The sequence below is a fragment of the Macrobrachium rosenbergii genome, chromosome 8, assembly GCF_040412425.1.
Source record: "Macrobrachium rosenbergii isolate ZJJX-2024 chromosome 8, ASM4041242v1, whole genome shotgun sequence".
NCBI classification, from domain to species: domain Eukaryota; kingdom Metazoa; phylum Arthropoda; class Malacostraca; order Decapoda; family Palaemonidae; genus Macrobrachium; species Macrobrachium rosenbergii.
This window is the reverse complement of record NC_089748.1, coordinates 21947772-21960271: the sequence shown is the minus strand read 5'-3', so window position 1 is coordinate 21960271 and position 12500 is coordinate 21947772.

Here is a 12500-nt window from a genome sequence, read left to right as displayed (position 1 = left end):
CTAATCTCGTTCAAAAGAGAGTGACTCGGGGTGAAAGTGCAGAAAGGTTAAGGCGCGAAGTACGGTGAACATTAGTGTCGTTCTTTCTCAAAACTGGGGAACATGTCCGTAGACTTTAGTGCACTTTTGTAAAGGCGTGACTTTAGCAAACCAAGACTCCGCAGCAGCTCTCTTAGGTGAAAAGTGTAAAACCTTAAGTGAATATATAGAACGGAACTTATACTTAATCTTCATTTACTCACCACTTCTTCCAAGTGAAACCGACCTCAGTGTTCCTACGGAAGAGAATTTCTATGTAAGTCTTGTCCATTTGCTACCTTAGAATGGTAACTACATTATATACATATATACATACATACATACATACATACATACATATATATTATCAAGAGTATCCTCTCATACGCCACCTTTCATGCAATAGGTCAAAGGGAAAAGGACTTAGCAATTAACTCAATCAATTCAGTATGATTCACTGTAGGCAAATTCGCCTCTAAAACCTCTCTCTCACCACTGCCTTTTGTAGGGAAACCAGTTTAATCTCTTTCTTGTCCAAAGTGCTGCCGGAAATTCCTTAATTCCACGTGCGGACACGATCAGAGCTAATAATCGCCCGAGGCAGGTCAGCGTTCCGTCATCTTGAAACTGCAGCCACGCTGCCCGCATTTCCAAGTGGGCAGAGTGATCGCAACGCTATCTAGGAAGAGAGAAAACATAATTCCCGAAGCTATAAAGGGCCCTGGAGAGAGACGCTGAATCTTAGAATTGTACAGGCGGCCCAGAGGACGGAGGTCTGTCCCTTGCTTCATTAAACTGCCTACTTCCAACACGTGGCTGGCAGTATCCAAGGTAACTCTTGTGAACCAATTCACTTGCACTCTCGCTGGCCCTCATAAGAAGAGAACTTCAGCTCCTAAAAAAAAGGTAAAGCACCAGGATTTAAGGTTTTTCGTCAGCCACATTCCCTATTCGCCTTCAATGAATCTCTTTTCGTTTCATAGTGCGATATACCTACAGCGAGACCTGTATTGCTTTTTATATTTTGTGCTATTTAATTTGCAAAGCATTGACGAGATGTGTAACATAATCGTTTGATATTCAAGTCACTGGAATCGAGTTCAGCCTAGGCATCTTCTATGCAATTCCTCGATTCCTTCATTACAGTGCTGGTTTCGGTTGAGTAACCGTAAGTGTTTCGATTGCAGATTAGGAGTTATTCGCTGTGGATCTCCGTATCACCTTGTGTGCATAGGGGACCCCACTATCTCGCTTTCAACGCCCTTCGAAATGGGAATGCCTTGTGCTCTCTCCCGCAAATTCCCAGTCATTTGCTGTTCAACTTATTACCAGAATTATGCTACCATTCTTCTGACGTGTTTCATTTGTAAATATAATTAATTAAGTTAAACCTCAGAGTTTATCTAATCACTCCCCTCCTCAAATAGGCGCATCATCCCAGTACATCCCATTAATCTAGCAGGAACCCCACTTTAAAATTATAATACTGGCGACCAAATTGCCTTAGATCTCGCAATCTGGAACGTTGCAGATTGAGTCCTTACCCCTTTGCAACGTGCAGTTATCGGCTAAATAGCCTCGCTGAGAGTTGAAAGCGAGACAAGAAACGAACCTTCTTAATTAGCGTAAATTCCCCTATGAGCACACAAGTGATCCATTTCCACAGTAAGTATCGTTTATTATTTTTATTTTTTGTTAGGTATGAACAAAATCATGACTGAATTAGAGTTAAGAATTGTTAGAACACGTGCATGCATCCCAGTTATAGAGAAGAGAGAGTTATTAACCTTTACACACAAGCTTTTGATGGTTAACTAGGAAAAGTGAAATTACGAAGAGTGTAACAGGAAATAGTAAGGGGTAATTCCTTCCCCATGTGATTTGCAAAATTTTTCGTTCGAAAAATCCTAGTTAGGCACATTACAACCCATAAGGCTTGACTCAGTTCAGCAGTTTTCGTATCACTGGAGATTGGATATTTTTACTCTCTCTCTCTCTCTCTCTCTCTCTCTCTCTCTCTCTCTCTCTCTCTCTCTCTCGTAGAGGTTAGACATTCGCTAGCTAGAGGTGTTATTCTTCCTTATCAAATAAAATCTCACAAACCCGTAAAATTTTGTTCAGGCCATGCGAGCCGAAAATCTTGGTTAGTACTTGCATTTGGTTAAATTACTCTATAAAAAGAAACGCACTTGGTAAAGTCCATTCCATTCAAATTTCAGTAAACAAACTGAGAAAATAGGAAACACCCATTCATCCATTTTTCCCGGCGTTCAGCTGAGCCAGGACTGTGTTGTATTTGTTCGCTGTATTTGTTAGTTGTTTCTCGTCATGTGCACATGCGGAAATGTCCCCTGTCCCATGGGATCGCTAAAGTAAACACGCCACTCCGTGCATAATCAGGTCTCTTGAATATACAGTAAATATTTTTTTGTTTTCCTTTTCCCTTAAGCACGTGAGATATCCTTGGCAGTATAACTCTGCCCGTGCATGGTAAATTAAATGTTTTATTGTACTCGTCATATTCTACTGAATTTTAATATTGCGCTTTTGAAATGACCACACTCTTTTCCTGTCGCATTTTATGCATTTTTTCTTTTTTTCTCTCTTGACTGAGAAGCCAGCTACATTGGTTCTCTCGCAGTTAATTGCATACATTTGGAAGCAACTGCTCACTATTTGCCTAGAGCAATACAGTTTTATAATATGCCTAGAGCAATACAATTTTATAATACTTGCTGAACTGCCAGCATAATCATTCATTTACGCATTTAATTGTGAATTTTTTGAAGCTACCGCTTCTCATTTGCCCAGAGCAGTTTTATAATATTTGCTGCCACCGCCAGCATAATCATTCATTCACGCATTTAACTGCAAATTTTTCGAAGCTACTGCTTCCCATTTGCCCAGAGCAATTTTATAACATTTGCTGCAACGCCAGCATAAGCATTCATTCAGGCACTGTGACTATTTATGCGAGCAAGTAGAAATTTAAAAGCATATTAAGTGGTATCCAATTCTACGTAATCCCATTATTTTAACTCCGCCAGCTCTGACAATTCTCTGCAAATCATTATTTAAGGCTTGTGCTAAACCTTATGCTAAAAATCCAAGTCCTATTGGGACTGCTTATTCCAGTTCATTAGAGCAACCTTGAGTCTTCTTAGACATAAAAAATCAAGTCCATTTCAAGACTATATTCGTGTATTTCACACATAATCCCGGTCCTTACGGGACTGCTTATTCCAGTTCATTGGAACATCCTTGAGTCTTCTTAGACATACTGAATTAGTTCATTAGAACAACCTTGAGTCTACGAGACCCCAAATCGCTCATTTAGCAAAAGCCCTAAGTTCTCAGGAACCCAATTAACCGCGTTCAATTTGCACAAACCATCGTTCCCCGGAACGTCGTAATTTCATGATACAGCTGGCCAAGTCCGTGCGTGACATAATATTAAAACTCGTTCATCATGGGCAACTGAGTCTTTGAAACATACTGCAACCAGTTCATCATGAACAAACTTGAGTCTTTTCAGATACCCTGAAATCTGAGTCTTTCCAGACATATTGATTATCTAAAGGGTCACTCCCATATAAGCGTTATCTCAAGATGTCTACGGCATCCAGAGCCCAGCAAAATGAGGACTTCAAGTTCTACATGTCCACTGGAAAGGACATGGGACTGTCAGGACAAGCCTTGAGGGACTGAGAGTCCAAGAGAGAGTAGATGATGCCAAGGCAGAAAAAGAGGCTGAAAGAATAGCCCGGGAGAAACGAGAAGAGGCAGAAAGGCAGGAGAAAGAGAAAGAAAGAATAGCCTGGGAGAAACGAGGTGCTAGTACTAAACACTGTATGGTAAATGTAAAGTAGACGGCCGCACGAAGACATCATTTATTAATATAATTTGTCGACCATACAATATAGAAATAGATATACATATAGTACTAAACATGGCACCCAAAGGAGCTTTAGTCACCTTTAGTATTAGCACCTCAGAGTAGGTGACACGTAGATAACAAACCAAACTAGCACCCAAAGAACTACATTATGATGTAGAGACTACATACAAGGGATATGGTGAATAAATCTAATTAAGAAAAAACCTTTAGTAGATCACATTCATTTAAATGAAATTTCTGGGAGCACGGAGAAAGGTAGGTAAATTACTTTGAAGGAACTGTGATTTTTCTGTCACTCCTAAAGCAAGGATAAATGCCATAAAGATTATTTATACGCTGGTTGGTAGAAAACTATATATTTCCAAAGTGACAAAGAGGTAATAATAATTTAAATACTAATCTTCATTTAAATTAATATTATTATTATTATCGTTTCTGCCGTTGCTTCATGTTTTTATCTATAATTATTGTTTTCAAACTAGTTCAAGAAAAATTACCACATATTAATTAATTACCATATCCCGCAAACACATACATTAATGTACTGGAAAGAGTCAGAAAACTTAAATAGGCTCTTATTTGTTCAGGAATTCCTCTAAGATATTGCTCTAGGACTACTAACTCCTCAAGTTCGTCCATAGATTTAACTTTAGCAGCCTCCAACCATCGTTTAAAACATTTCTTTACTTTGTAGACATTATCCAAGAGTACCTTGTACTCTTTACGCTGATCAGCTGATAAGGCTAAATAGGCACGTCTTCCTTTACCAATGAGAACACTCTGTAATAAGAATAGCCATTTATCTTCTGGCCATCCCATACCTGAAGCCACTTTTTCAAAGTGATCAAAAAACTCATCTGGAGCTTCTTCTGTAAACTTTGGAATGAACTTCTGCACTCTACCCACATCAAATACAGGCTCTTGAGTACCTTGGATAGGGTTAGACGATGTTACAGGTAATGTGGATTGAGCTTTTATTAACTCCATCTTCCTTTCATGTCTTGCTTTTTCTCTTTCTTCTTCTGCTTCTCTTTCTCTTTTCTCTCTTGCCTCTCTTGCTCTTTCTCTTTCTTCTTCTTCTGCTCTTTCTTCTTCTCTTTCTCTTTTCTCTCTGTCTTCCCTTTCTCTTTCTGCCTGCATTTTCTCCCTTTCTGCCTGCATTCTCAGCTTAATCAAACTTTCTTCTCTTTCCTCTCTTTCTTTTTCGGCTTGCATTTTCTCTCTTTCAGCCTGCATCTTCAGCTTAATCAAACTTTCTGCTGCTTATATGCATCTAAGCTCTACCTCTCCATCACTTTTCTCTTTCTTTTGCTCTTGCTTATTTATAACTCGGCCTCAGCTGCACTCAGCAATTCTTGTGCCTCTCCTAACTCTTCATCTATTTTACCAGAGTCCATCAATGCTTGGATTGCAATACATCTGATCCGTGCCTTAATCATACCACTAAACACATTAGCCCCACATGCCACCGTTGAAGCAGTCAGGTTGGATTCAGATAACTCTTGGATGGAAGGTGCTGCTAAAATCTTCTGCACGTTGAACAGAGCCATTTTCTGTAAGTTACTCAACTAAATAATTCACAATACAATGCACAAATAATTATGTGGTCACTCTCATATCAAAATATATCACTAACTCCACCAGTATCAACCATAAACCAGAGTGATATTTTGTTTTGTTCCTTGGTCTGGGCACCAAATTCTATTTTCAAGAATTGTGCCAAGTACCTGGTTATTACACAACTAATCACAGAATTAAAAAATTTACTTCACTTCAGCCAGATACCTGAACTCCCATGACAATAAAAATTACGACTGAGCACTCTAAAGGTAACAACGGTCCCTTAAAAGGCTTATTAATCACATGAAAAAATCAAACTAAGTTTATCAAAACAAGTGTGAGGTATCAACAATTAAACAAGAAACATACTAGAGTAAAAGGGCATCACTCCATCATACACCTTTAACCGTTTCCCTGATCTTGATTCACTTCAGCAAAACTAAAGGAACAAACATTTTTTGCACTTTGCCTTATGCACGCATTTAATCCTATTAACTGGTGGTCAATGAATGAAACACTTTTTTAAAATTTTAGATATAAAAATTTATTTTTAAATTCAAAATTCATTATTAGAATTCACAATCTGAGGAAATTTACTATTACTTGAAAACAACACAATTTAATTAATTCTTGAGTTAAATTATGAAACAAAACTAAATCACAAAAACTTTAATTTATTAAGAAATTAAATTAATCAAGCAAAATGTAAACTATCAAGAACTACTCAAGATTTGAAAAGAAAATCTTAGTAAATGAAAATTAAATCAAGTATGCAATGTTAAATTGTTAAGAAATATTTAAAATGCTGAGTAAATAAATGTTAAGTCACCAATGTATAAAATGTGAAAAATCAAGAGATTGCAAACACAATTACACAAAAAATGCATAAGAGATTTACCAATAATAATGTCACTATGGCAAAATTTCCCTAATATACCTTATTATACCATGGTAATAATAAGTAAAATTCACTTTACCTTACACAAGCTTGTGAAAACTTTTGCAAAATCACCTGAAATGTAGCTGCTTGAGATTCACAAAACACACTTTTTTGTTAGGCACCATTACATGCTTTTCCTACATTCAGATCTCAAAAGCTAAGATTAACACCAGTGACCACACAAATATTTTATGTTAATAACTTATCTCTTGTGATGAGAGAGAGAGAGAGAGAGAGAGAGAGAGAGAGAGAGAGAGAGAGAGAGAGAGAGAGAGAGAGAGAGAGAGAGAGAGAGAACCACACGAAGTCTCTAAAATCAGAATCAACAAACTTTTGGATTCCAGCAAGAAATGAAACAATCAGATCACGGCATTATTGTTCTAACGAGTTAGAACAATACGTGATCAGAGCAATGTACTCTTAAACATGACGCAATTGCCGTGTCCTTCAGTGCAACACTTGTTCGCATTTCTGAGTGAGGTACATGTCTTTACTAGAAAATCATATGGAACGAAGCTCTTAACGAAATCTCAACACAATCAAAACAGACGGCAGCCGGCCTGTCACAAACGGCACGCTTTTGAAACAAGATGAAGAACCAAAGTTGGTTTTCAGAACAGTACATGAAACATTGCAAAATCATTTGTCTTTTTCTCGTATGAAACAAAACCATACATGACTCGATTGCCATTCCCTCACTTGTTCATGCGTTATCTTTCGCAATGACAATAGAATCAAAACACGACACACGAAATCACAAATACACAACACTTGTTGCTGGGGGACAAAATGCACGATCACATACTACATTATTATTAAAATGTATTATTAATTCTAAATTATGCTAAGTTATATAAATTACTAACTCTTTCGAGATCTGACCTTACACAAAATACGATATTTCAACAATTATTATTATTACACAGAACACATTATAACTATAGTAGTAAATATGTCAAAATCATGGAATGCTGTACATATTACAAGGCAATATCATGAAAGTATACACTTGCGAAGGTTACGATCTACTTAACGCGCAAGTGGTCCCATGTCCCGAAGGTCATTTGTAAGGGAATGGTCTTTGTAACTGGCCGCTGGAAGGCCACTTACTAACATTGTATTCTTAATTAGGGGTTGGTGGCATGAAGACCCCATGTGTCAGATCTCGCTTCCCTTGTTCTTCGGAGTAGATGATAGTGATTTGTATTATACTGATGACCGCTGTGTCTATATTATTTATTAGGTACGGATAGGATTTTTATAACAACTTTGAATGCTTTTCCAATTTGATGCAGTGTCCAAAGTGATACAAGTAATGGTATATTTCTGAGGTTTCTCGTTCATACATAATGTTTATTTAATGACACTTACTGCAGTAATAGCCAGCACCCTGCAATTCTTCTGCTTTAATCACCAAATAAGCTGCATAACAATATTCTTGGTGGATCAAGTTAAAACTAAATGAGACAGCAGAAACTTGAAGTATCGCAATATTTTCATTTTGATCAGTGCAAACACATTTAGCCACGATGTTGCTGGTATTGGAAAATGTGACGTAAAAAATAACTAAGGCTACTCTAGATTAATAACTCAAAAAAAGCATACAAGATAAAATCGAAGCAAAGTATATATCTCGCAAAGAGTCTATCAGTATCTCAACAGAAACATGAATTTAATATTAAGCAGTGAAATGCACCTAATACGAATTTTAAAAATAGTAATTTACAAGAGAAGCCTCAAAGCAACATTTAGCACTGCAACCAAGACAGCAAACTGTTACTTATGTTCCCCATTTTGCTGAACAGGAAAGGGAGATAATAATAAACCCTTTACTGGAGATAATCTCGGGATAAAGCGACTCTCTCAGCTCTCGTCAGACATGACTTACGACACCGTAGACTTCGCAACAAAGAATATAAAACTCATTTCATGCCAGGTTTATACACAAAGTTCTCTCGATGCTTGGGGGCGTTATACGTTCCATAACTGCAGAACTACGCTAACTACAGAATTGCGAGTGTCATGCTATGATATATGGCACGAGATGCACTGCCAAAATAATAATAATAAACGAAGAAGAAGGGACCAAAAATGTAAGGAATAATGTTCCTATGAAATGCTCAGTTCTGGGCGAGTGTATAGAATTTTTTTCTAAGGTTACCTACAATATTCATCAACTACAGACCATACAACATCATTTTGATCCCTCAGTGCTGCCTGACATAAGTGGTTTAACAAAATAAAAGTTGACTAAAATATATAGTAAATACTCTTTACACCTCATGTAGCTTCATGAATTAAGAAGAGATTAAAAAAAAAAACAGCTACAAGAATGAGTGGAAAAAATTTGGGGTTTACAGTAGATATGAAGCTGACTTCGTTGCCTTAAGCGGTAGTGGTATATTTGTTTGTTTAAATGAGTACGCATGCAAACGTAATAGATTATAAAGCACTAATGTAAGTTTCTATTTCAAGAAAGAATGGTACAGGTATACATCGACTGCTGAATAATTTTCTATTACGAGGGAACTCAGAATGATAAAACTAATAGAATCCGAGCTGCGTTATATAATTAACCATCAATAAACTGTACTTTTAATCTTTTATCTGTACAAAGTCATTTAACACTAATTACCGATATATTTAATATAGCTGTGATTTGCATGTTCTGGTCGTGATCATTATTCTTACCTAAGTATGAAAAGTTGTAAGAAAATTGACCAGTTAAGGACATATTTGCAACTTTTTTTTTTTTAAGAAAATGCATTTTATAGACGTTTTAAACAACACATGAAACGACACTTTCAGAAATATAAAAGTTTTATCATATTCTTATCGATCTTGCTTTTTCAATATTTCTAGCAATATGAAAGTTTTAATGTGAACTTTGTGTTTACAGAAAAAAAAGAAAAACTGCTAAGATTAAAAATAGCCCAGTAGTGTTGCCAAATAGGAGATCATTTTCTTTCGGGAGCATTCAATGGTAAGCTTTTCATAAAACCAGTATCAACAACAAAATTTCCAAATATAAACGAAAATGTACTTCTGATTCAGCTATGGACACAACCATGTGACCACGTGTTATATTTAATATGAGCTAGTTGGCATGTGCTGGAACCCGGGGCTGCTGTCTCCCCTAACCTCCCGATCCCCTACCTATCCCGGCCCCCACCCAGGGCGGACAAACAGCTTTGCAGGAGGAGGGGAGATATCTCCCCTGCCTTCCTGTTTCCATACCTACTCCGCCCCACCCGGGGCGGAAAACCAGTCTGCAAGGGGTGGGTGGCTGTGTCATGTCTCCTCTACTGTCACCTGGGGAGGACAAACAGGATCAGATCCTCTCGAATTTTATTATTATAGATATCTTGACATTTTGGTAGATTACAAAGATAACCGTCCTTTTGACTCGGACTGTTGAACAGCGCTTTGTGATCGGAATGAATTACCATCACATCTACGAGAATTGACGGTTGCTTTTCGGCTTTAGCCTTGGCCATGAGTTCAGGAACGGGTTTACACAAAGATTTGGCACCACTTGATATCAAACATGTTGCGGTTCGTGGAAAAAACACTACTGGGAATTTTGAAACTCCAATTTCTCTCTCTCTCTCTCTCTCTCTCTCTCTCTCTCTCTCTCTCTGCAGCTATCTTGAAAAATTAAAATTATAAAATATATTCAGCCAGATATCAATATACTCATTCAAATCTAGCATCTTCGAATAACAAGATGAAACTAAACAAAACTGAAAACATTCCATTAGTATATTTTAAAGAAATATTTGGTAATTTTATTATAATGACAAACTTGACACGACACCGAATTCTTTTCCTGTCTTCGGCTGAGTTGTTATTTACAGAGATGAAATATAAAACACAAGAGGTTATACAGTCGTCAGAAACATAACTTTAAATCATTATATTTCGTTTCCGTTTGTTAATGGTAAATTACTGCTTTACATAGTATACCCAATGTGATATGTAAGTAGACAATAAATCAGTCATCTCTAAAACGGATACAAATGGATACAAAAAACCGAGTCTTATACAACTTTATATTTTATAGGTTTCACTGGTATTCATTATTTCATACAAGTTTAGGTTATTTTTTTAGAGATACCTTTCACATAGTTTTTTATGATGTTGTTTCAGTCTGCAAAAAAAAGGGTCAAAATATTCTATACCTTTTTCAATATTCATGAAGCACAAATCACAATACACACACACACACACACACACACACACACATATATATATATATATATATATATATATATATATATATATATATATATATATATATATATATATATATATATATATATATATATATATATATATATATATATATATATATATATATATATATATATATATATATATATGTGTGTGTGTGTGTGTGTGTGTGTGTGTGTGTGTGTGTGTGTGTGTGTGTATGTGCATAATTTAAATAGAAAAAATAAAAACAAATATCGTAATTTCTAACATGCAGATTAAAAGCTGTAAATTTCGCAGAGGTAATTTTGCATACAATCTCAAACAACCATTTTGCATGTTGATACGTCTTGCTTCAAAGAGGATGTAAATAGTGCTGATACATTTATTATATTAGATATATCAAGAGAGTGATGAATTTGTGCATGAATTCGGAGAAAAACTTTGTAGCTTAATGGATTTTCCTTTATGGGGAGAGATTATTTTTTTATCTCAAAATCTAAAATAAAGCGAGAAAACAAGTCTCTTTGTAGTGCTATTTCCCATAAGACAAAAGTCTGGAGATATAAACAAATAATTTCAAAGCTTTCAATTGAATAAAATTATGTGATAAAATTTCCCAAAGATAAAAGATCTGTTTTTATCGGTAAAAGCCATTGAATGCAATTATTTCTGTATTACTTTTGAAAATTCTAATCCTAAGTAAATGAGACACCATTGCAATAAAAGAATTTTTCAAATGTACGTGTTGACTGGCAAAAGACATTTTTCAATATTAGTGCTTTATCTATGGTTGTAATTATTATAAAATTAAGGTTCATACAGCAGCTTAAAAGGATAAATATGCTAAAATATTAGTGTAGGAGTGCAATTACATTTCACAGTCAGCCATGATATAATAATTATATATGTATTTGGCACAAACATGGCCAATGAATATTTTCAGTTTTAAAAGGCTAATGCACCAGTCATCTGAATATATTATGAAATCAATTATTCAACTTTTGCGGTAAAAATGCTATAAATATCGGGGCTAATGGTCTGCAATTTCACTGGTAAGCTCGTTGCTCTAGTAATTATTGGGCTTACACATACTGTAGAAGAGCATATTTCTTAAAATTATCTTTGTCTGAGTCAGCATGTCCGTTTTGCACTATAACAATTTCTCTACATCTATATTATCCGACAACGCCTGGGTAAAGAAATGATTAAATAACGGTAATTTTATTTCCGTAGTGAGACATTATGCTGTCTACGTAATATGTTGTCCACTTTTTGAACAAACTAAAAACATTCTGTAGTTCCAAATATCCAAAATCCAGTACACGCGACAAAAAAGAAAAGCGCACGGAGATAAGTACAGGACGTTACGGGGCACTCTGACGTAATGGAAAAGTATATATATATTTTTTTTTAGCAAACTATTCTTTTCAGTAAAGGAGTAAGCAGGAGGTTGGCGGTGCAGCAGGCGGCTGCAGAAAGACGTTTCTTGAAAGGAGGCAAAAAGTCGAGGCAGGTACAGTCAGGGAAAAGACTCCTTTTACCCCCTGCGTTCACTTGACACGCTAAATGGCAACGCCGCTTTTGTTTATGTAGTAGAAACTGTTGAAAATATGAATGAGTTCTGTCTCAAAGGCAAGCCTTATTGGTGGAGACGTTTCCTTACCTGTTAGTATGTATTCATTTGATTATTTCAAAAGAAACAAAATGACCTGACGAAGAAAAAAGTTTACAAACAAACTACAACGTGATTCATGGTTTTATACGTGATTTTTTATGATTATATATGACGTTGTATCAGAGGGAAATTACATAACGTAATATTATCATACGCTTGCGTTTGGCTCTTGAGACTGACGTAGGAAATAGAGG